We start from the raw sequence: 23,654 nt of genomic DNA on the forward strand, positions 1-23,654 counted from the left end.
GACGAATGGCATTTCCCGGCAATCATGAAAAGGATTAACATTAAAACCTCGTTTTCCTGCACTTTGGTTCTTGAGCGGTAAAACTAAAAATAAAAAAAAAGGTCTATGCCACGATTGTAAGTCGCACGGAAATGCTTGGCCAATATTCTTCGACTCCTTTTGCCGGTACAAATTATAATGTCGTGAAGCCAGCAATTATTGGCCCTTCGCGATATTCTTCCGAAATAGTTAGAATCTGCACGATGCGTTGCGAAAGAAAATTGCATAATAACAAAAAGAAATGCATCATAAAAGAAGAGAAAAGATACCCAAAACAGTAAATATAATATTGCAATTCTATCCGATATTGTCCGGGCGGAATTATTCGAAATGAAAAGCGATTGTATTTGAAGATACATCCATCGAATGTACCGGCTGACAGAGGAAGCATCTTAAATACACGCGTGGACATGTCTAAAATATATTACAAATTTACATCATCAACGCTTTGATTCCCATCTGGCATTAATTGAAATAAATGGCTCTCGTCTTGGGAAGACTATGTTTCGACAAACTTCTGGGCTTGACCTTTACTTCTGATCTGAAATGGAGCACGTACATCAAATCTGTTGCCAACGTCGCTGAAAAATTGTGGGATCCTTATACAGCTCCAGCAGATATCTCACTCCTGATGCAATTCTCTACCTATATAAGAGCCAGGTACGTCGAAGGATGGAGTACTGTCGCCATATCTGGCCAGGAGCTGCTAGAAGCAGCTTATCTTGCCTTGACAGAGTTCAAAATAGACTTCGTAGCTTAGTGGGGGATGCCCTTTTCTCTTCCCTGCAACCTCTTTCCCACAGAAGTGACGTTGCGAGCCTGTCTCTGCTTTATCGTTATTTCCATGGCAAGTGCTTGTCTGAGCTTCAATCTATGGTCGCCTCTCGCCAAACTTTCACGAAAAACACCCGTCTAGCTGAAACCGCTCTTTATCTTTGCTTAAGCCGAAACGTAGATTCTTTCTTAGAACTGAACACCAGATAACTTACATCTAAAATTTCAAGTGTTTAGACCCAAAATTGGGGTTTGTATTACTGTACACATAGATTCGAAAAAGTTGTCAAAAAACAAATATATAACAAATAAATGTTATCAAAGGCAAGATAACTTACTTTTCTACCTAACTGGATATATTTTTTGTGTTTTTATTCAATGTAATATGTTTATTCAGCTCGAAAAACATGCAGTGTTTACCGATGTATTGGAAAATTTTAAATGGCGCCCAACACTCTCTTTAAGATGGTAAGCTTGGTAAAAGGTGTTATAAATAATAAACTAGACAAAATACTGTTAAAAAATATCGAATATATGTCAACTTATGTCACGGTAACATATAATGAGCAAATTTCTAACAGTATGTTGTCTAGTTTATTATTTATAACATTTTTTCCTGAACTTACCGTGTTAAAGAGAGTGCCGGCCGCCATTTTGAATTTTCCAATACATCGGTAAACACTGTATGATTTTCGAGCCGAATAAACATGTTACATTGAATAAAAAACACGAAAAATATATCCAGTTTGATAGAAAAGTAACTTATCTTGCCTTTGATAATATTTATTTGTTATATATTTGTTTTTTTTTTTGACAACTTTTTCGAATCTATGTGTACAGTAATACAAACCCTAAAATTGAGACAGGTAGAGTCAGCAAAGGTCAACTCTTTCAACTTTGACCTCTTAGCAACACATCTTTTCCGCAAAAAATTGATGAAAAAGCATGCTGCATGTCTGAATACCCTTTATATTAAATTTACAAGGTTTAGACCAACAATTGGCTGATTAGTTTGCGAGAAAAAATAAAATCTTTTGAACTTTAACCTTAATGTCTAAATACATTTTGTCTAAAATTTCAAATATTTAGCCGAAAGATAACTGAGTATTTTGGTAGAGACTGTATAGGTCAATTGTTTTCAAAGTTTCACTCCAGTTTTGACACCTTAACATTTATTGTTTTAGGATCAAATCAAATTAAAAAGTCTGATCCATGTCCAAGTAACCTACATCTAAAATTTCAAATGTTTAGACCCAAAATTTGCGGAGGAGTTTGATATAATCTACAAAAATCAAATGATTGAACTTTGACCCCTTGACAGCCAAATTTCTGGCCGAAACACAATTAAAAAGATTTTCCCAAATCACAAGACCCTGAAAACTGATAAAGTAGTTTGGTAAGGAAATGTACACACACACACAGACAATTACACACACACACACACACACACACACACACACACATATATATATATATATATATATGTATATATGTATATATATATATGTATATATATATATATATATATATATATATATATATATATATATATATATATAAATTAATCTGGAAATGAATTTTACTATATAATGTACATGGTACATGATTATTAAAATGGATAAAATCCGTCGATATTAAATTAAAATATTTAAAGACGGAGGAAACGTCTCACCGCCTCCATTTTAAATTTCATGTGTATGTATTTATGTATGTATGTATGTATATAATTACCAAAATCTCTATTAATAATACTATATGTATATATACAAACGCACACACACACACACATATATGTATATATGCACATATATATACAGAATATTGTAAATGCATTCTTTTTCATTTTCTCTCTCTCTCTCTCTCTCTCTCTCTCTTTCTGTATCTCTCTGTCTCTCTCGCTTTCTCTCTCTCTCTATTTATCTATCTATCTCTGTTTGTCTGTCTGTATTTCTCTCCGTCTGTATATCGTAATATAACAATTGATTTGGCATATATATATATATATATATATATATATATATATATATATATATAACAAAATCAATTGTTATATTACGATATAGATTTTATATACATACATGTGTACTTGTATCTATACATAAAAAAGAGATGGCTAACGTGTAATTTTCCTGGTCCATTATGTAAGCATTCATGATCTTCGAACCGCAAGTCTCGCGCGTACAACATCGTTCGCTTTAAAATCAACATAAGTGCAGCCATTTTTTTTATCTCGATTTAACCATTTTCCAGAGCACGTGAACACTTTTCCCATTTTTGCTTATATAACTCGTTATAAAACTATTTCTGAAAACCTGGTTTGAATAAGCAATGAGTAAACTATTTATAAATCTGTTTCCCCTACTCTCTCTTTCTCTCACTCTCACTCTCACTCTCTCTTTATATATATATATATATATATATATATATATATATATATATATATATATATAAAGAGAGAGTGAGAGTGAGAGTGAGAGAGAGAGAGTATATATATATATATATATATATATATATATATATATATATATATATATATATATATATATATATGGTGGTGAAATTTTCTGTCTGTGTGTATACATTCTCCTACTAAACTACTCTGTCAATTTTCACTCTACGGACTCGACATTTGTCATAAGCGGTATTGAGATTTGGAAAAATCTTTTTAATCGCTTTTTGGACAGAAATTACGCTTGTCAAGGGGTCAAAGTTCGACGACTTGACCTTTGAAAAATGTACCAAACTCCGCAACAATTTTGGGTCTAAACGCTTGAAATTTTAGATGTAGGTTACCTGGACACATGAGTCAAATTTTTAATATATATAAATATGCACATAAAGTTATGAACAGTACAGCCGGGCTGAACTGCTAGCATATATATATATATATATATATATATATATATATATATATATATATATATATATATATATATATATATATATATAATCTCCTCTTAATGTCTAATATACGTGTAGAAAAAGCGGTTCATCATTCGTAGGGACGTGATGTCCCTCAACAAATAGGTTGTTCCGAAATCGTGTCTGGGGAGTCGGCTAATTTCAGTTAATGTTTGTAGATGTGATATCTACCGCCTGCATACCAGCAATAACTATCTTAGTTGTATAGGACGCGTTGCTTGTCACATCGTAGAATGTAGAACTGGATAAAAAAAATATAAGAATTAAAAAATCGAGGCATAGCGAATAGATTGCGCCGTGGCCCATATGGTTAGGTCATCAGTATTGCACACTTCATGGGTGCGACGACCTGGGTTCGCACGTCATTGATGAGATGCAGTACATCGAAACTCACTTTGGATCTGGCGTTTACCGTTGTCGATGCAATTGCTCGATTCTATCTAATTCTGGATTCTAGCTTTATCGTGAACGGGTATTTATATATATATATATATATATATATATATATATATATATATATATATATATGTAAAATGTGCTTATTCAATTATATTTTACCCTTTATTTGTACCAATCCTTTCGGTTACAAAGCTCAATATAACTACAGAGCATATACAATGAGAAAAATCTTTATTTCAAATTCCATGATGTTGTCAATCTTACCATTTATTTCTTTCGGCGTGCTAAAATTTTCAAATTGTGACGGCAGCTGTTCTATAGAGCCGAAACATTCATATGACAAATTTTCAATCTACTATATTATAATACTAGCAGTTCAACCCGGCTTTGCTTGGGTCCTATGTGCTGATCATAACTTTATGTGCATATATATATATGTATATATATATATATATATATACTCGGGGTTTTTTATATTCAAAAGTAATGGACTAATGAATTCAACGAGGTTGTTAGATAGTGCTCAATAAAAAGAGCTGATAATACTTGTTTATTGTTATATAAACATGCTCACATCCCGCTGCTACAAATAGCCACTTGTTTCAATCAAACAACAGATATCATTAGGCAGCGACTTGACTATTCAAAAGTTCAATGAATAACAAGATTATTCATTGAACTTTTGAATAGTCAAGTCGCTGCCTGATGATATCTGTTGTTTGATTGAAACAAGTGGCTATTTGTAGCAGCGGGATGTGAGCATGTTTATATAACAATAAACAAGTATATATATATATATATATATATATATATACATATATATATATACATATATATATATGTATATATATATATATATTCAAAAGTTTGACTCATGTGCAAGTAAGCTACATCTAAACTTTCAAGTGTTTCGGTCCAAAATTGGCGGAGGACTTTGATAGAGTTTGCAAAGGTCAACTATTTCAACTTTGATCTCTTGGCAGCCAAAATTTCGCTCAAAAGCTTATTAAAAAGCTAGCTGCATATCGGAATACTCTTTATGTAAAATTTCAGAAGGTTAAGACTCAAAATTGGTTTAATAGTTTTTGAAGTTTGGCAGCCAAATTTTCGGCAAAAAATCATTTAAAAAAACTCGCTCTATATATCTGATTGCACTTTATGTAAAATTTCAAATGTTTAGACCGAAAATTGGTTGAGTAATTTGGTAGAGACAGCGGAGGTAAAAATTTGTTAACTTTGACCCCAATTTTGACCTCTAAATATTTATTGTTAGGGGCTCAAATTAAATTAAAACATTTGATCTATGTCGAAGTAATTTACATTGAAAATATCAAGTGTTTAGACCCAAAATTGGCGGAGGAGTTTGGCAGAGTTTTCAAAGGTCAAATCGTTGAACTTTGACCCCTTGACAGCGTAATTTCTGCCCGAAATGATGTTCCCAAATCACAATACCTCTTATGTCAAATCTCGAGTCTGTACACTGAAAATTGACAAAACACTTTGGTAGGGAAATGTACATACGCACACACACGGTGACAATTTCACTTTTATAGATATATAGATAATATTGTATTATATTTCAATATATAATATATGACTTGACATAATATATATGAGTGGCTCTAATTAAGAAACAGGTATTCTCAAGAATTGAACATATTCATATGCTAAAAAGTGGACACCATCTTGAAATTTGGAATATATATTTTTAAGTCATATATATATATATATATATATATATATATATATATGCATATATATATATATATATATATATATATATGTGTGTGTGTGTGTGTGTGTGCGTGTATATATACTACTATAAAGTTTGGGTTTTGTGTGCCGATGATTTTTTCTATTTATTTAAAGAAAATGCAACTTTGTTATATATGGGTCATAGAATTGCATTCATCTGAAAAAGATCTATCTCATTTGCATATTCTTTTAAACATTCATTTTAATTAATTCCCTATTAGTTTTTTTTTTCGCTTTTCTTATGGGCTGATCATATTTAATTATGTATTTAATCATATTCATGCAGATATTCTACATGATTTATACTTGCGTAATATTTGCGTAAAAAGGTTATAGTAAACAGAAATCTCTTTCTATATATATTTATGTATACGTATATATATTTGTTTTAAAAATTTTGACCATCAGACTCCTTTGCAAGTTTTTGGTCTACTGACATGAAACTTAATATGTAGGGTATTCGAACCCATGCGAATTCGGGAAAATCGGTGCAAGATTGTGAAAATTAAAAAAATGGAATTATGCAGTGTAAGGTCTAACGAACAGCATTACGAATATGCATGCGTAACGTAATAGCTATTGATTCATGTTTTTACCCAAGCAAAAGACTTAGGTTAGATATTGAACAATTCAAATTTGGAATTCTTTGTTTGCCGAAAGTGTGTTTGGACATACATAGGTAAAATCCACGTGAATAGATTTCACGTGACGAAGTGTGATTTGACGTCATAAAGAAAGGAGATACCCAATATATTGAGACAGGGTTTGCATTTAGTCAGAGGCAGAGCCAGAGAGACAGAGAAAAGACTCAGAGAGAGTATGCTTCGACATGAATGCCGATATTGGCCTATATGAGAACCCATTGTTTATATGGCGAGAGTTCATATCAATACAACATCTATCAGGGTTACATTTATAACAGAGGCTGAGATATGGTGCGTACAGGTCTTGTTAACACATATAGAGGGGAGATACATTATTGATGATGGCGGAGGGAACACAATATACTTGAAAGGGCTTATACAAGATGATAGACAAAGCACATTTACTTTTCCTTTTGGTGGAATGACGACAGACGAAGACAACAGTTTACAAATATAGATGATTATTTATTTATACCAGCTGATTGATTGATGATGGTCAGGGATTCAAGCTTTTACGATTACATGGTCTTCACTTTCACTGACTCTGTCTCTGACTGCCTTACTTCGAACCCTGTCTCAATATATTGGGAATTTCATTTCTTTCTGACGTCAAAGCATGCTTCACTACGTGAAATTTATTCACGTGGAAGTTACCTATGTATGTCCAAACACACTTTTGGCAAACAAAGAATTCCTAATTTGAATTGTTCAATATCTAACCTATGTTTTAATAATTATTTCTAAACTCGTATTGTCCATTCTTTTAACTGACATATTTAATATCCAGTTATTTCTAAAAGAATGAACAATGGATTACATGCCTTAATTAAATATCTAACTCTGACATAAATAATATTTATAATCGTTCTGCGTTTGCTCTTTTACTTACTTAGGTCTGTCCCTTTTTACATAACATCAGATAATGGAAAGGTTTTGTTTCTGTCGGGAAAAAACACCTAAATAATACGTATAGGTGAAATAGCCAATTAGATAATCAAGGCGAATCAGAGTATGGCGTAGTGTACAGGAATTGGTTGGATCGAAACCCTAGACCATCCCAAACCTTACCCACCTCTTCATTTAAAAGGAACCGCAGAGCGGGTTAAAGTTAGTTGTTGTAAAAGAGTTGTTGTTGGTTACGCATTGTTGTTGGGCGCTCACAGTTACCGTCCGCCACCACCCCGTACGAAAACTAGCCGTTAACTAACCGAGCGATACGAAAAAAAGAAATCGGTTGTTAAAAACAAAAAAGGCCCCGTTTGAATTACTAACGAGAGACTGCCAGTGAAAAACATATACTTTTATTTCATTTTTCTCCTATTGATAATTGTACATGCATAAATTGTACATGCATAAATTGTACATACATAAATTGTACATACATAAATTGTATATACATAAATTGTATATACATAATTATCATTTTCTTTGTAATCAGAATTAGTTTTAATATTCAATCCTTACAACGAAAACCAAAACTTACATAGTAAAATCCAGTTCTAATTTACACTCTTCTGGGGGTTGAAGGTTCAAGCCTCAGCACATACGATACTCAAAAGTACTTAGAAATTCTACTCAATCGTGGCTGACGGAACGAAGGCATACATAACCCGTGGATTAAATCAAGACTCCTGTTCGAAATCCCGTGTAAATCCTCGAGTTCAGTAGAAAAATTGACCATTTATTTATTTGTTTATTTATTTATTTGTTATCCTCATCTTTATATATGCTTTGTTTCCCTACGTTTCGGCCAACTCATCCTCTGGCCTTCTTCAGGTGATTAACCGCGATGGGATAGGAATACTGAATCTTGTAACTGTATCCACAGTAATTACAGCCTTCCATAGTTTTTGTTGTCTCGCCAATAATAATAATAAATACACAAATTGCCCAACTGAAAGGATTCGAATGAGAGAATAATAATGCATACAAATTCGCCAGTTTAACAAAAAGATTACACTTGAAGAAGATCGGAGGTTACATCGACCGAAACGTTGTGAAAATCACAGTCAAGGTGAAAACAATAGTCCGAATAATCCAAATAATACGATTAATTACTTTTCCATTATTCTTAAAATGGCATCGTGAAGGCCACATAAATATAAAGTAATAGTCAGCAAGTTACGATATTTTTGACTCGCATGATTCTGAGTTGTTGACATTGGTCTTCACTTAAGCACAGAACGAAACAACTCGAATGATACCAACGGTCATTACATAACGGACAGGATTTGAAATCGTTATTTTTGTCGGTGCCCACATAAAATCATATTTTCATATTATCTGAACTCAAAAACACGCGGCTTCCCTCCTCTTTACGCTATGAACTCAAAGCTAAGTCGAACTCCTCGAACCCAAACGCTGACTTTTCTATCCGTAACTTGAAGTCTACTAATCTAAAAACACTCACATGTTTTACCCCCCCCCCTTCCAGGTTTGACTTTAATCCTGAATATTTTTCTTGTTTTATTTTTATTTATCTTTTTCCTAAATCTTTTTTGCCAAATATACTATTAATGATAAATACTTTTTTCTTATATTTAAAACGAGTGAAAAAAGAAAGAAAAGTCTCCGATGAAATTTAATATTCCCAAAATTATATTTGCATATTATCTGAACTCAAAAACACGCGGCTTTTTTTTCTAAAGTATGCATTACTTCTAGCTAGTCTAAAGTTAATACGTAACCCTTAAGGTATTATTTCTTAACCAAATTTTTAAACGAGATAAAAATAACCAGACTTTCCAATTTGATAAAAGTTCCTTTATAGCATATTTATTATGGGGGAAGCTAGAACGGTCGAACATTCTAGCTCGAGGTAGATAAAGGCAAAAAGTATCCATGCATTAACATGGGAGGGGAGACTATCTTCAAGCATTACCCTAAGCTGGGAATGAGGCAACGGACTTATAATAAGTAGATATTAATAAGTCCTCACCTTTTTTTTTTTTTTTTTTTGGAGAGTAGATAATGCATGTGGATGTGTTGTCGGCAGCTTCAGTAACTCTCGCTTCTCCTTTTTTGTCCTTCAGTCCACATTTTCAATGAGTTATTTTTCTGACAAAGGGTGAAGAAAACACTGCTTAAGGGTCGGTAGTACTTGGTGACCAGTAGTCTGAGATGTCGGAATTTTTTCTGTTTCTGTCTGTCCTTGTGGCCATGTCACTAGTAAGGGTGCTGGAGATAAACGTTTAGTCTGGGCTGACGTTATCCGCCTGATAGTCAGGGACCCGAACCTTAGATTAACCACTAAGGAGGCTATCCTATCAGCAGGTGCAAAGTACCGGGGCTGCTGTATTGCCATTTGGTGAATGGATTCTGGACCATACAGTATCTCTGGTAGGGCCTCTCGATGCTATACTAGTGGGTAATTGTTACGGTTTTACTTTATCATGTACTACAAAAACAATTCTTGTCTTTTCTCTCTTACTTTCCCTCTCTGTCCTACTCTAACCAAGTCTGTCGACCTGTTCCACAAATCCCAAAACCTCAACATGAAATATCTAAAAAGAAACACGAATAAACCTAGAACACCATTCTCCAACGTAGACCCCTGCTGCCAGGTCTCCTCCAACATCAGGGGTCTATGTTCCAACCTTCCAGAGGTTGAAACCCAATTACAGGAGACGAAACCAGACATATTCTTTCTAAGTGAAACTGGCACTTCCCTAGATGAGTTCATAATTAAAGGATACTCTAACTTAACATCTAAATCTGATCCCAAAGATCGCCATGGGCATTGAATATGTGCCTATATCAAAGATGGCTTTCCATGTGGTAGGGATATCTCCAGAGATGTCTCTAATTTACCTTATATGCGCTTCCGGTTGTACTAGCTTACACCACTGCATTTATATTTGCCCTCTATCACCCACAAAACAGTAGGGTTACTATCTTTAAGAGCATATCTGAGAAAATTGACCACATCCTGTCTGCTCATCCTTCAGCTAACATTCACATTTGCGGTGACTTCAATGTCCATAACGTTGAATGGCTGACCCACTCAAATAAGATAGATGACGAGGGGAGGTTCTGTCATGATTTTGCCATTGCCTATGACCTCAATCAGAATGTTCATGAACCCAACCGTGTGCCCGATACTACCGGTCAGTATGCAAGACTTCTAGACCTTTTCCTCACAACTTCCCCTGAGCTATGTTCATGTTCTGTTCTATCTCCTCTGGGATCCGCCGACCACTCTGTTGTATCAGTTAAGATAAAAATGAAATGTAATAAGTCTTCAGATGTACCTCTCAACCGTACTGTATAACGATACTATGGCAGACTGGGATAGCTTCCGTACATTCATATCTGATCTACCCCTGCATTCCATGTTTCAAAAGTATGTGTCCTCTATAGTATCAGACCTGACCAGATGGTTTATTGTAGGCATAGACCTATTCATATCATCCAAAAGATTCCAAAAAAAACCTAACAGCCAGCCATGGTTCTCCCCAGAATGTGCTGCTGCCATCGCGCACAGAAATCACTTTTTCCATATCTACCAACGTAATAGATGTACTGAGACTAACGCTGCTTTCAGGACTGCCAGCAACAACTGTAAAAGAGCAATTAAAAATGTAGAGTCTGTTAAATCCAAAATAGCTGAGCAGCGGCTTGGTTCCCACCAGTTTTGGCAAATACCAAACAGAATCCTGAACAGAAACATGCGTTCGTCCCAACCATTATCAATGGACCTGAGGTCATCTCGTCAGCATCAGACAAGGCCAGACTATTTGCCAAGAACTTTGCAGCTAATTCTACCCTATTCGACAAAGGCCATCAACTCCCCGTATTCCCTCCTATAACAGACAACACGCTATGCAACATAGAAATATATGTGCGGACGGTCGCCAAGCTAATCAAGAATCTTGATTCCAGTAAAGCAACTGATCCTGACGGCATTCTAATTATAGTGTTGAAAAAGCTTCAACCAGAACTTGCCCCCATACTTACAAAACTGTGTAAGTGTTGCCTTAAGGAGAATTGCTTTCCAACACCCTGGAAAACCTCGTCAGTATGCCCTGCTCTGTATTTAAGAATTCAGGTGATAAAGTCATCTCCATCTCAGTACAGACCAACAAGTCTCCTATGTGTCATGAGTTAGTTGTTGGAATCCATATTATATAAAGAAGTAGTCAACCACCTCAACAGAAATAACCTTCTTAGTGACACGCAATATAGTTTCCGCTCCGCAAGATCTACAGCAGATGTTCTAACGGTTATATCTCATAGGATTAGCGAATCTCTTGACAAACGCTTCCTTTCCAGGGCAATTGCTCTTGACATATCAAAGGCTTTCGATAAGGTAGGGCATAAGGGCCTACTTCACAAGATTTTCAGCTACGGTATTACTGGAAATGTTTTCTCAATCATTAAATCATTTCTCTCTGATAGGTTCATAAGAGTAGTGGTTGATGGACAGAAATCAGAGGCCAAAATTATTAATGCTGGAGTCCCTCAGGAGTCCATCCTAGGCCCAACTCTCTTCCTGATCTACATCAATGATCTCTCAAAACACATACTTAAATCATTCGTTGATATCTATGCTGATGACACGACCATCTATGGCAACACATCAAAGGCCGTAAATGATAAAGTCCTCTCTAATTCTCTCTCCTCTGATCTTGAGCGCGTGGTACAGTGGAGGAAGAGGTGACTGGTCACTTTTAATGCGTCTAAAACCAAGCTTCTATCTTTACATCATCAACGCTCTGATCTCCATCTGGCATCAATTGAAATGGATGGCTCTCATCTTGGGGAGGCTCCATGTTTTGACAAGTTTCTGGATTAGACCTTTACTCCTGATCTGAAATGGAACACGTACATCAAGTCTGTTGGCAAGGACGCTGGGAAAACGGTGGGATCCTTCTACCGTTCCAGAAGATATCTCACTACTGATGCAATTCTCTATCTGTATAAAAGCCAAGTACGTCCAAAGATGGAGTACTGCTGCCATATCTGGGCAGGAGCTGCTAAAAACAGCCTATCCTGCCTTGACAGTACAAAATAGACTTTGTGGTTTGGTGAGGGATGCCCTTTTCTCTTCCCTGCAGCCTCTCTCCCACAGAAGAGACGTTGCGAGCCTGTCTTTGTTTTATCGTTATTTCCATAGCAAGTGCTCCTCTGAGCTCCAACTTCTGCCCCCCCTTGCCAATCTTTCACGAGAAATACCCGTCTGGCTGAAACCACTGTCAATAATTTTCCCCACTTTTTATCTGCGCCTAAATCCAAACGTAGATTCCATGAGCAAAGCTTCTTTCTCAGAAGTGCACGACTGTGGAACTCTCTTCCGTTTGCCTGTTTCCCACCTGACTACAACTTGGATGCCTTCAAGTCCAACATAAACAAATTCCTGACAAACCGCCCCCTTAAGTAAAACACTCTATCAAATCTCCAATACTAATGATTACTACAATACTATTTCATTGATTACTGTACACGCAGTAACCCTTATCCCTGAGTGGCCTCCGGGCCTTAATAAGTGGTGAGATCCATGTAAAAAAAAAGAACAGCATGCCTGTGGAACTGTCATCCATTTGCTTGCTTTCCAGCTGACTACAATATACTTGTCTTCAAGTCCAATGTAAATAAGTTCTTGATTAGTCGTTCGACTCAAGTTACCAAATTTACAGAATTTCCATTACTGACAATTACTATATTGTCCAATTGACTACTGTACACTCTTTATCCTTTATCCTCGAGTGACCTCTGGCCTTGATAAGTAGTGATGCCTCTGTAAAAAAAAACTTCATCACTTCATAGCTTTCAAACCAACTAGTGAAAGAGATGAGATAAAAAAAAGTTTGCCCAAGGAGTGTAACTCTTTATGAAACGATGGGTAAAAACTGCCATGGATAATGATTCGCTGTTCAACGTTAAAGTAAGCCTCCAATGATGCGGACTTGTTTTTTTAGTTTTTAAACGTTAACGGATTTCCTTTGAAATGGATCAAAGAATGTCAATGCATCGTGTATTGCATTCAAAGGTCATTTAATTAATTCCAACTTTGCTAATTAGTTTCCTAATCGAGTGTAATCTATAGTCTTTATTAAGATTTCTATTGAATCAAAATTTACCGACTTTTTAAAAATTAAACGAATTTAATGTTTTACAAACTTTTGCAAATCCGCAAAAGTCTTCTTTTTTTTTCTTTTATTTATTTATTTATTTTTCTTTTTGGCATTTTCATAACATAGTTTCGATGATAAGAGATGACGTCAATAAGTTTCCAGACTTTTTTTTTGTACAGGCATTTAAAAATGTCGTAGACACTTGAAAACTCAGTTTATTATTACTATACATCTTATGAGATTAATTTTATTTATTGCGAACCATTATCCTCATCTTTTTATTAGTTGTTTCACGACGTTTCGGACAACTATTCCTCTGGCCGTCATCAGGTGGTAACCGCGACGGATAGGAACTCTGAATCTCCTGCATCCACTGCAATTACTGCCTTCCGTATGTTGTCTCACCGTAGAGATTCAACGTCTCTATCAACGGCGCCACGGGCCCCGAAGGGCGATCAAGGTTGAATTTTTTGGTTCTACTTGGCCAAAACGTGGTGAGACGACAACAACTACGGACGGCAGTAATTGCAGTGGATGCAGTCAGGAGATTCAGAGTTCCACCTGACGAAGGCCAGAGGAATAGTTAGCCGAAACGTCGTGAAACAACTAAGAAAAAGATGAGAATAATGGTCCGCAATAAATAAAATTAATAAAACAATACTCATCTCAATAATGAATTCCAATTAAATAATATATCTTATGAGCTGACTAGTACAGCACAATCACGTTGACACACCGGTTCTCGCCAGATCACCGAAGTTAAGCAACGTTGAACTGAGTCAGTACCAGATGGGTGACCATTTGTAAAGCTAGGCGCTGTATGTAACTTCTGTGAAGGTTGGGGATGGGGCCAGCACCCTCGCCTGTAAAAAGAACTCCTCGCTACAAAAGCATCTACAAAGTTGTAGATGACCTATGTCCCTCCAGGGCTCAAGGGCTATGAATGGATGGATGAGATGACTAACGATTTTTATGATTTCAGATTTAAATGAACAGCCACAACACGAAAATAGCCTGATTATCGGAGCTGGCGAATTTCGAAAATGCAATCTGGACGTGAGCGTACTTTACAATAACGATATGCATTAAAATTCCACAGAAACGTATTGAATGTTTTAGACCGCTTTTAGACACTCTTACGTGAATCGAGCACCGGTTTGGAGTGGCATAAGGGATTCAAGGGAGGCAGGGAGTTCGTGAGGGATGAGGATAGGTGTAAGAGGAGTAAGAAAGTCTGTCATGTGTGTACAGAGACAATAAGGGCACTAATTCATATTAGTGTGGGAACTGTACACACAATTATTCGCGAGGAACTGAAGACGAGGAAGATTTACACGAAGTTTGTATTAAGAGTTCTTTATCTATATCACAGAATTTTTTACTAAGATGGGTATCAAGACAGTTCGTCGCCCACCCTATAGTGCAGAGTTTGCTCCTTGTGACTTTTTGTCTTTCCTAAGCCTAAGGAAAACCTTAGAAGCTGTCATCATGCAACAATTAGGAAGATAAGACGCTGTAACGAAAATCATTGAGACACTCACACCAGAAGACATCCATGAGGCATGAACAGTACAACAAGTGCATTGTAGTCGGATAATATTACTTCGAAGGGGACTAGAGTTTCGTGTGCATACTAGCAATAAAAATGCTCGTACAAAGAAAATCTGAAAACTTTTTGAATGCACCCTGTGTATATATATATATATATATATATATATATATATATATATATATATATATATATATATATATATATATATATATACTAGCATTTCAGCCCGGCGCTGCCCGGGTGTTTGGAGGTGTATGCTGAGACAAAAAAAAAGGTCAATTTTGTTTTACTTTGACCCCTATTATGACTCCTTAAAATTTATTGTTTTGGTCTCAAGTTAAGTTATTAAGTTAGAGCCATGTCATAGGAACCTATATCTAAAATTTCAAGTGTTTAGATCCAAAATTGTCGGTGGAATTTATAGAGTTCTGAAAGGTAAAATCGTTGAACTTTGACCCCTTAACAGACAAATTTCTGGCCGAAAACCGATCACGTAGATTTTCCGAAATCTCAGTACCTTGTATATCAAATTTCGAGAGTTATTGCGTAAGGAAATGTACACAGACACAAAGACAGACAGACAGACACACACACACACACACAGACACACAGACACGTTCACTTTTATAGATGTCCCCGGCGTTGCCCGAGTGTTTGGATGTGTATGCTGAGAAAAAAAAAGGTCCATTTTTTTTTAACTTTGACCCCTATTATGAACCCTTAAAATTTATTGTTTTGGGCACAAATTAAGTTATTTAGTAAGATCCATGTCCAAGGCACCTATATCTAAAATTTCAAGTGTTTAGACCCCAAATTGTCGGAGGAATTTGAGGAACTTAACAGACAAATTTCTGGCCGAAAACCGATCACATCCATTTTCCCAAATCTCAGTACCATATATATCAAATTTCGTGTCTGTAGACTGAAAATTGACAGACTTATTGCGAATGAAATGTACACAGACACACAGACACACAGACAAACACACAGACACGTTCACTATTATAGATATATAAACTAGCATGGGTGCCCGGCGTTGCCCGGGTGTTTGGAGGTGTATGCTGAGAAAAAAAACGGTCATTTTTTTAACTTTGACCCCTATTATAACCCCTTAAAATTAATTGTTTCGAGCTCAAATCAAGTTATTAAGTTAGATCCATGTCCAGGAAGCCTATATCTAAAATTTCAAGTTTTTAAACCTTAAATTGTCAGAGGAGTTTGGTAGAGTTCTCAAAGGTCAAATAGTTGAACTTTGACTCCTTTAACAGCCAAATTTCTGGCCGAATACCGATTACATCGATTTTCCTAAATCTCAGTACCCTGTATATACAATTTCGTGTCTGTAGACTAAAAATTGACAGAGTTATTGCGTAGGGAAATGTACACAGACACAGACACACACACACACACACACAGACGTTCACTTTTATAGATAGATAGATAGATAGATAGATAGATAGATAGATAGATAGATAGATAGATAGATAGATAGATATAGAGAGACAAAAAGGTGGAACAGCTGACTAAATTGAATGTTATTTAAAAGAGACGGCAAATAATCAAAAAACGTGACTATTTCATGTCCGTTGGGCAATGCATTTAAGTGAATGGACAAATGTCTGCGTTTGCATTAGATGTGAAATCAATTACTCTTTCGTTTACCCAGACTTCAATGCTTGCGTGTTTGGGCGGTGCGACTGGTGTCCCCGGGGGTAACGGCTGGAAACAAAATATTGACAGATAATCCCAAATGATATCCCACCATTTTATTTTATTTTAACCTGTCGAACGCACGGAAATAATTTTTTGTATCAACAGTGATTATCCCCCCCTATATATTTTCGCGTGAAAAATACACGAAACTAAAGCGAAGGAAACACGAAACACAGATAAATATATAGACAGTTAGATAAGAAAGAATTGAACACACTTCAGATGCATATGTTGAAGAGGGGCGAAAGGCGGTGTGAAAGTGCCAAGCGACCGTAGAATTAATAAGGTAGATGCATGGCGAATAAGGAACGGCAGAGACAAAGAAGGATAATTATAACAGATGATCGGGGAAAAACGATATCGTTTTTTATTTTTATAAAAGAAAATGATAAAGCTGTAAGGAATGGATATTAGGATCACTCGAAGCAAAAACGGATGTCTCCCGGGGTTGAGATTCTTGCGTCCCTGGAGTAGAATGACATGCCTCGGGTTGTATGACATGACCGTCCCAGCGGGCGGTTGAGCTCCCCAAAAAGGTGGCGAAAACTAAAAATTTACTAAAGAAAAACGGGCATATGTGACTCTTTATTAAATATTGGTGTGCCGGGGCGACAGCAAAAATCCCTGCTGAGAAAAAGAATAATATAATATAATATATGATTTTGCTTAATCAATCGACAAACAAGGTCATTCTAAGAGTTGTAACGGAAACATATTCTGTGAGCCGGTGCCAGTAGGTGATGACTCAGGTTTTGGAGAAGAGATGTTTAGACTTTGAGTAGAGGTTACCTCGACTCAGGATCACGGACATGACCCCAGGAGTCATGAGAACCCGCTCGCCAACTCGCAGGTGCAACTCGTGAGGTAATCTCCACTTTCTAAGGCGACCAATCGAAACATGCCAGAAGTTGACACTATTGTGGGCGATTGGTCGCAGAAACTACGCCAACTCGCCCAACCCCGAGAGCCGAGCCAAGAAACGGCAGATGAGATTTTGATTTTTGAGATCTGAGATTGATTTAGCTTGAGACAGCTTGCGAGTCGAATTATCGCTCCCCATACTCCGTATCAAATACCCACACTGACCTTGTGTAAACTCTCATGGAAAAAGGTAAATACAATTAGGGGAATATAATCAGTATAAAATAATGAAACTCAACACAGAGTAAGTTATAACAATTTTATTCCACAACGTACAATGTAAGAGGTTTCTGCAATAAGTTTCAACACTTTTTTCTGTATTGGTATATAAAATTGCGGTAAACTCTTGAAAATGTAATGTTACTGCTATTCATTTTATGATATGACTGGCCAACTTTTATGATTTCAGGTTACAATGAACAGCTAAGACAGGAATTGGAATACACCCTACTAAAGCCTGATTTTCACAGCTGTCGAATTTCAAAAATGCAATCGGGACATGAGGACATTTTAGACTATAAATATACCAACAAATATGTTTTAAACTTAAGAAAACTGCTACAGAAACGTATGGAATACGACAGGCTGCTTTTGAACCATCTTGCCTTAATCGATCATCAGTCTTTGAGTGACAAAAGAGATTCCAAAAGGACGGGGAGTCAGTGAGCCATAATGAGAGGGATGGGAGGAGTAGAGAAGTCATAGCACCAGAAGTGATTGGCCAGATAAAGAATTTCAAGGATAAGGACCGCCGTGTATCTATAGAGACAATAAGTGCACAGTTTGATGTTAGATAACCGAAGATGCAGGAGATTTGCGCTAAGTTTGTTCCAATGCAGCAGTCCACAACTCTATCCTTGTCACAGACTAGTTGTCCAAGAAGGGTATCAAGACAGTTTCTCGCTCTTCCTTATCGTCCAGACCTTGCTCCCTGCGACTTTTGGTTATTCCTTAAGCTAAAAAAAAAACTCGTTATGAAATAATTCAGGAGATGAAAGAGGCTGTGGCGAGGTTCATTGATATGCTCACACAAGCGGACTTCCATGAAGTTGTTAGAACGGCACAAGTGCATTACAGCCGAAAGTGATTATTTTAAAAGGGGACTAGAGTTTCAATTGTCCATGCGAAAAGTATCTGGGAAATAAGATATTTAAATCCGAAGGTATTTTAAATGCAGTAGTATCAATACTACGGCATCCTTGCATGGTTAGGCTTTCTGGTGTCTTTTATATGCAATAGAGCGCGTATGGGAGCGTGAGAGGAAATCAGCAGCAGCCGAAGGATAGCTGACCAGCGAAAATACAAACAGTAGCAAAATGGGAATGTAGGTTTCCAAACAGCAGACTAAGGTGACTAAATAAAGTATCGAAAACGTGTTTGGAAATTACGTGCCAGGTCATGGAAGTAGGGTCTGTTAGCCTAGATATATACGAGTTAGTTACAGAATCAAAAAGAAGTCCGGAACAGAAGTCCAAGGGAAAAGTCGGTGGGGAGAGAGTGGGACGGTTGAGTCCCTAGCAACAGGCTTTTTGGAGAGGGGTAGACTAGACCAGCATGCAAAGTAACAAGTGTGCGCGAGCTTGCGGGCAAGAAAAGGAGAGAAAAATACACCACGTGGTCAAAGAGAGATGCACGTTGGACAAAGTCGAGGGCAAGAAAGCGTTGGCTTACGGCCAGTGCGAGGTGGCGAGGAGAAAGTCTTTTAAAAAGCACATGTGTGTGCGAAGAGACTTTTGCAAGACACTGAAATGTGTTATTTTGGAAGAACCACGATTAAATTAATTTCATTTAAAAAAAAAAGATGCGATTCGAATGTTTATTTCTTTCCATTTTTATTTTTTTCTTCTTCTTTTGCGACGGTACCAGACAAAGTGAAGGTTGAAAAGGTTTGAAATGTATCGCCACAGTTAAAAAAGAAATGGCCACGTTACATATAGACTGAGTAATTTATTCTCAGGAAGGTGTCGGTATCTTCCACTACGTCAAAAATAAAGAAATACCGCCATTGTAAAAATAAGACATATTTAAACTTCTTGAAAAATAAAAATGCAAAATTTCATTTGGATTATTTATCTATTGAAATTTATGAAACAAAATTTTTTTTTTTTTTTAAGCCAGATTTATGATGGATAAATTAAAAAAAAAGTATCGAATGGAAGTAAATATTAAATAAATGTGTAGGTGCTAAAAAGAAAAAAATGTGCTGAATTTATAAACGCGGGAAAAGATTTATTTGAGGAATTCCATTTCGGAGCCAAAGATACAATCAGTTTCTTTTGCAAAGGAAACGCGAATTCATTTTGCGCATTTTTCGGAAAGCGTAAATTCATTCCCGCCAAAATCTGTGACGATGAATTCAAAAGTAGCGCAGATCAAAAAATAAGACAATAAAAACAAAAAATAAATTAATTAAAATCGAACAGAATTGAGAATTTCTAAATTAACGTAAACTATTGTAGTATAAATCAAGATACGTTTGGCAAACGTTAAGATTTTATCTTGATATATAGTCTCTCTCAATCTGTCTCTCTGTCTATCTCTTTCTGTCTTTCAATATGTGTATATATATATATATATATATATATATATATATATATATATATATATATATTAGACATTAAGAGGAGATTATAGATAGACATATAAATACCCGTTCACATACAGAAAAACGGTTCATCCTTCGTAGGGACGTGATGTTGTTCCGAAATCGTGTCTGGGGAGGCGACTTATTTCAGTTAATGTTTGTAGATGTGATATCTACCGCCTGCATACCAGCAGTAACTATCTTAGGTGTATAGGACGCGTTGCTTGTCACATCGTAAAATGTAGAACTGGATAAAAATATAAGAATTAAAAAAATCGAGGCATAGCCAATAGATTGCGCGGTGGTCCATATGGTTAGGTCGTCAGTATTGCACACTGGGTTCGCGCCTATATCGGAGCACGTCACTGATGAGATGCAGTACATCGAAACCCACTTTGGGTCTGGCGTTGTCTATTTAATTCTGGGTTCTAACTTTATCGTGAAAGGTGTATGTGAACGGATATATATATATATATATATATATATATATATATATATATATATATATATATATATATACACACCAATTTACATGGCCGAGACACTGGACAAGCTAATGTCCGGTTAAAACCAAAACTCCTCGTCAGGTGACTTAATAAATAGTTGCTTTCCACAAGAGAAACTAGTTCTCAAACTTATTAAGTCACCTGACGAGGACTTCTGGTTTTAACTGACCATTTGTCCGAAACAGTGAATGTCCAGTGCCGCGACCATTTATATTAATAGAAATATACCTTGCTCTTTTGTTGAGCACTCTTAATACGTTAAATTCATTAGTTATCACTCCTGAATAACTTTAACACATATGGACCTGGAAGTAATGACAATTAAAGGGTGGCTTCACACTCCCCAAAGCCCGCAAGCTGGGGTCTCACCACTGGATATAGTTTAAGGTCATATCCAGGACCAATCTGGTTAGGATTACTTTATAAATATCAAGTCTTTGAAAAAATCATGGATTGCAATATAAAATGCGAGCGTGAAAAGTAATATGGTTATGCTTAAACATGGAAAAGTAAAGGACTAGGTGTTAAAACTGGAAAAGAAAAGGACAAGATATTCTAGTAAAAAATATAATAAATTTATAATTTAAAATATTTCATCATTAAGATTTTATTAATTCAATTTATAAAATTATATAATCAATTCTTATGCTGCAATATTTTAAGTTATGAATGTCTTATATTTTTTACTAGAATATCTTGTCCTTTTCTTTTCTCGTTTTGAACACTAGTCCTTTACTTTTCCATGTTTAAGCTTAACCATATTACTTTCCATGCTCGCATTTTTCGATTATAATATATATATATATATATATATATATATATATATATATATATATATATATATATATATATATGTAGGTACCTTTTGGATGCGATTAGGTCAGTTATACAAAGGAAAATAGCAGAGCCTTCTTTAACTAAAATTCAAACGGTTAATAAATGTCCAGTATATATGCGTTTACGTTGGTTGGGGACAGTAATCAGGAAATTTGCAAAGCAAATCAGTTGGACAGTGCAAAATTGTTATTTTGCTTCAAATGTACGTGTTGTGTTCTCTACGAGAATGTTAATGCCATCCTCTCGCAATAATAATAATGTAATTTACAATTTTGAATGTAGTTGCAGTTCTAACTTTGTGTGTCGAACAACATTAAGATTGGATGGAAGACTCTAACAAAACGTACTTACCAAAATCAGAAATGGGACATACCAAACTACAGACGTAATTGTCAATCCATACGGGTCTTCAATTACTGACTACATTATAAAAAAAATTTTTGTTTTGTACAGCGAATACTTTTTCAGTCTTCGTGCTCACTCATTATTTCATTTAAAGGTCTTGGAGACTGTTCACATTCGGTTGAGAAGGCCTTCGCTCTGTAAACAGAAGGAAGGCCTCTTAGGTTTGAGCGTGATTAGTCTCTAGAATCTTTAAGTAATATAACGTTGCTGTATTTCAATCGCTTTCCCCAATTTTTCCCCTCATACATAACATCCCGCAACGTGATTTTATTTGTACATATTTTTCGATTCCCATTCGTGTTTTTTTTTCTCTGCATAACAAATCTTTCGACACAGTTTTGATAAAGCGAGGGACAAAACCGGTCAGCTTACTCCCCCATTTTTTTCTTTCCTTCTCTTCGCCCCGTTAACTTTATTTTAAACGTTGACTTTTTGTTAACGTTTTTAACCATGAATTTAAGTCTTCCCTTAATGATTTCGTTATATATATATATATATATATATATATATATATATATATATATATATATATAATTTTTTATGTAAATACAGTCATATGTTGCTACGATGTGCAGACCGTTTCAATCATATTTGATATCATCAGACAAGAAAAATTGAGGTGCAAAAACTGAAAAGGTTTGACACCTTTTCAAATTTTGTAGAGAGAAAATTCGCTATGAATGGCGATCGGCGAAATTTAAGTTCTGATGAGTATATGAACATATACTCATATTTACATTAAAAAAAAAATATATATATATATAACTTGCTCCCTTACGATTAAACACTATCGACGACCCTTGTTGAAATTCAATTATTTTCAATTTTTGGATACCTTCCCACCGAATAAGTATATATATATATACTGTGTGCGTAATCTTACGACAAATTTTATTCAAATAAAATTTATTTGTTCTTAATCTTCTATACATGTACTTATATTCATATGCTGTTTAGTTTAGTGCAACAGAATAATTCCTGGCTACTATGGAAATCACGCGTAGGATTTCAGCCAGAGTAAATATCTCTGGAAAAACATTACACAAGCGAGCTTGAAAGTCTTCCAACAGGGGAGGTGAATTATCGATAAACTGTCAAGCGGCCGCATCAGTGAGGGGACTGGCCTTCTGATTGGCGGCGGCTTGCCCGTGAGGGAGAGGCTTTCGGAATAATGCCGCATCCGTATTTACACAGAGTTTAGCATCGTTTATTAGGATAAGGTCTGTCCAGTACAAGAATACAAAGCACCCGGCTTGATCTCGACTGTTATAAATGCCAGATAAACGCGTGAAAATAATTGAATGACACGCGACTTAATTAGCAATATTTTTCGACAACACTCTCTTAGCTTCCTATTTCACTAACTTTCGTTCTCTCACCCCCTCCATTTCCCTCTCTTTCCTGTCTCTCTTCGTTTCGCTCTGTCGCTCTGTATCTCTCTCTCATATAAATATATATATACATACCCACACAAACAAACACACAAACATATAGGCACACACACACACATATATATATATATACATACAT

Source organism: Euprymna scolopes, chromosome 41 (genome assembly GCF_053919585.1).
Source record: "Euprymna scolopes isolate OS-2025 chromosome 41, ASM5391958v1, whole genome shotgun sequence".
Classification (NCBI taxonomy): Eukaryota; Metazoa; Mollusca; class Cephalopoda; order Sepiida; family Sepiolidae; genus Euprymna; species Euprymna scolopes.